The sequence below is a fragment of the Austrofundulus limnaeus genome, unplaced genomic scaffold, assembly GCF_001266775.1.
Source record: "Austrofundulus limnaeus strain Quisiro unplaced genomic scaffold, Austrofundulus_limnaeus-1.0 Scaffold4, whole genome shotgun sequence".
Taxonomy (NCBI): Eukaryota; Metazoa; Chordata; class Actinopteri; order Cyprinodontiformes; family Rivulidae; genus Austrofundulus; species Austrofundulus limnaeus.
Genome location: NW_013952406.1, coordinates 1126319 through 1130232, shown reverse-complemented (window position 1 = coordinate 1130232; position 3914 = coordinate 1126319). Strand labels below are relative to the sequence as shown.

Sequence of the window (3914 nt, the reverse complement as noted above, 5' to 3'; positions counted from 1 at the left end):
GTGTGTGTGTGTGTGTGTGTGTGTGTGTGTGTGTGTGTGTGTGTTTGCTGCCTGATTAAAGATGAAGTTTGATTAAAATCAGTGCAGTGGCTCGTGAGATATTTCGCTAACAGACACACACTTCAGTTTGTTATTTGCTTCATTCGGATTGAATTAAAGCAAACGCTTGTTTTCAGACTGATGATACAGAAAACAGCTGAGTCAGCGTTTGGGAGGTTTTTTTTCTTTTATGAATCTGTGGTCAGGAGCAGCTGACCCTGATTCACCCCCTCCTCCTGGTCCCACCCTCCTCCCAGAAATAGCCCCCGCCTGTGCAGCTACAGAGCACCTGTTGGACTCCAGACGTCCTGAGACACACGTGATCGTTTGCCACTTTGACCCGGTTCTGCTGCAGRTCTGGTTTAGCAGCTTCGACACCACAGAGCTCCAGCCTGAGGTCATCGGGACCATGAAACTTCCTCCTCCGTGCTCCACGGTTCGTTCTGAAATGAATCATTATCTGCATCTCGTTTCCTGTTTGGTCAGCTGGATCAGAACCTCTGTGGTCTGGTTCTGAACGTCCCGTTTCCTGAAAATCCTTTCATGAAACTCAGAAATATGCACGTCGTTACTAAAATCTTTATTATTTATTTGTTCTGCTCAAATATTTACCAGTTTTTATTATGAAAGAGATAAAAAAGACAATTTAATTGTTAAAGATAAATACTGCTCCTCTTTAATACATATATTTAATTTATTCCAGTGATTTCCCTCCTCCCCTCAGTCACACCTGGCAAATGAAGAAGTTTATTTTTTTAATGAAATAACTGGGAATCTTTGGCAGCTCAAACGAATCTGCTGAGCGCCTCAAATCCAGCTTAATTTTTCTTGGAAATGGGAAATATYATCCTTCTCACGAGGATAATTGGACCAAACTTTTACCTCGCTCAGCTCTCGTGTCGCKTCTAAAACGTGAAGAATTTGGGCTCTTTGACAGGAAGAGAAACCTGAACCGAGTCCCAGAAGGAGCTGGATTATGTCCAATAATCTCACCCGCTGTCTGGAGTTGATAAAACTTTTTCACGGTTTTATAGTCCGCTGAGCTGAAGGGTTTATCGCCTCACTTCTGGTGTATAAACTCTCTCCAGTGGGGGTTGAGTTATGTTCTCACCCAGCACCTTTTTATTTGGTTTCATTGGCTGTAAATAAAGCAAGTTGTTAGTTATTTAGTCAAATTGTTTTTTTTATCCATACATAAAACATTTGTTCAAGTCTAAGCAGGTGCTTGATGAAAACACATCAATTTTTTGGTAATCCAAATTTAATTTTAACACTTAATTCTCACCACGCTCCGATGTTTACATGGGTTTGTAATTCCTTGCATCACAAGAATTTTGAACATTTTTTTAAAACCTGAATAATCAGGGAGTCTTTGGTTGCTATACATCACTGATAGCCTTCAGGGCTAGCCTATGCTAAGCAGCTAGTGAGGCTAGCTTTTTGTTCAGATTGTGTTATTAATTTAAAGTTTAGTGAGTTGTTCAAATTAATTCTGTTTAGTTTTTTAACTAAAGAATTCCTGGTAAAACAGGTTGTGAATGTATAGGAAATATAGCGTTTAGAAGAAATTAGTTATATCGCGTGGAAGCATGGTTATAAATCCAACTCAATTACAGTCTACACAGGGATCTATATTATATCCTGAAAAGGTTAGACAACCTCCTGTTATGTCAAGTCTGAACACTACATCAGTAAGAAAGCAAAAGCGATTTTCCTGTCTAAAAAAAATCCAGGGACGCTAAATCAACTAGGTAAAATTAGAGGCTTTAAAATCTGTCATTTAAATATGAGAAGTCTTGTACCTAAACTGGATGAATTCAAAGTAATACTTGCTCAGACACAAGCACATGTTATGGCTGTATCAGAATCATGGCTGACTCCTGCTATACCAAATTCGTTTCTTTCAGTTGAAAATTATCCATTGTATCGTAGAGACCGTACTGATAGGCTTGGAGGTGGTGTTGCAGTTTATGTTCACAAGAAATACTCACATTCTATAAATGGCATATCTGGAGTTATAAATATCAAATATAAATATTTATATTGATTATGTTGATTTATAAATCAAATCAAATCAATTTAGACACCCAGAGAATGCTACAACAATGTTAGCATTTAGCACTAACTAGCTCATTGTTAAGTCATACTTGCTAGGTGTGGCTAGCCATCATGTTGTTTAGCATAAACAGTTATGTTGTTAATCTAATTAAGTTTTTATTTTCTATTATTTGAAAGCAGAAAACCCCTGATGATGAGCTTTATCATTTTTAATTTACTAAACAAAGACTCAAAGTGGKTCTTTACACTGATACTGTACCTAAGTTCCCTCTGGGATCAATAAAGTATTTTTGAATTTGATTTTTGAATTGATCCCTTTTCTGTCTGCGAGTCATTCACAGACTCTATTATTGMTTATCTTACCCCCGCCCGTTTCGTTCTTTGAATGCTCTCAATAGCATTCATTTCACAGAAATACAAAGCTGAGGAACATGTTTTTCAGGTTTCTATAAAGAGATGCATGTTGGTAATGTTAACCTTGGTAGAAAGCTTTTAAAACTGGGAAACAGTCGACCCAGGGAACACAGGCGTGATTTATTTGTTGTTGTTGTTGTTGTTTTAAAATCAGAGCTCATCAGCATGGTTACTAACCAGTCGACACCCAGGAATTCGACCAGCTCATTGAATGGACGCCAACCAGATTTTCTGCCAGAGGGGATGAAGAGAAAACAGGAGTTTTGCCCCTGTGCTCCTCTTACACTTTACTAAACTTTCCGAGGCTTTAAAGATGACTGCGCAGACTTGTAACGATGCAGGTACGAGCGAGATCATACGTTTGATGCAGCTCTGCGGTCGACTGAGTCGTTAAAGTTGTTTTGCCAGCTCGTGGCCGTTGACCTGCAGTTAATCGGCTCCTTGTGGGAATTCAGCTTGAAAAAACGGGCTTGTTATGGACGGGGGTTCCTGGAGGTGGGTGGGGGCAGTTTCTTTGTGTTTGGTGTTTTGCAGGGAGGGGAGCTGAGAGCGGTTTGTTTGCTGGAGCTCTGGGAGCCCTGAGAGCAACGCCGTTTGGTGAGACCGTGATTTAAAGTGGAAGAGAAAGAAAAGGCGTCTCCACCAATCTTTAGACGTAAAACCTGGTAGGAAACAAACCCATGAGGAGTAATTTGAACAGTTTTTTGCTGCTRCTTGGAGAAAGAAAACACCAGAATTTTTTTTACATTTTTCCCAGAAGAAGTCTTGAGTCACTGCTGAAGGTGTAACAACACCTGATCTGGAGAGTTTTTGAGAAACCAGCTTCCTAATTACACATTTTCAGATAATTATACATAATATATATGTAAGAAAAAACAATGCAGAGGTCTCCTCTCCACAGGATTGGTTTGACCTCTGACCCCTCTTGGGTCCGGCATCGTTAAACCTTTGGAATGCGATTTGGAAATCTTGTYTCAACACGTCCAGTGTGTTCGTTTCTGTCCAAAAACACGAACTTTGGACCAGATTTCAATAATTTACTTTGTAAATAATGGATTTAGTTTGTTAAAATAAAATAATTTTTTTTGTTTTTTATCCAACAAATGTTTGATTATGTAAACCTGAAGCGGTTAGATGCTAAAAATCTTCAATTTAAAAGATAAATTTAGTTTTTAAGATGATAAAAAATACTTTTATTTAATCTGAAACACATCATGTAAAATAAGTTATTTTATTCTTGATTAGAGTTTCTTTAATGTGACTTGTATCAAATCTTCTTAAAGGGGCAATATCATGTAAAATCAACTTTTTTGAGTTTTATATCATGTTATAATATTATACTCTCATAAAAACATGTCCAAAGCTTTGCTCTGACTCATTCATGCATGTTTGAGAAATCCTGC

The 3914-nt window shown here is 38.1% G+C and overlaps 1 protein-coding gene across 1 annotated transcript in view; it reads left to right on the top strand.

Moving 5' to 3' along the window:
* plcd3a (phospholipase C, delta 3a) overlaps positions 1–3914 on the top strand; it is a 20160-nt gene that overhangs the window by 849 nt on the left and 15397 nt on the right. The window lies entirely within an intron of this gene.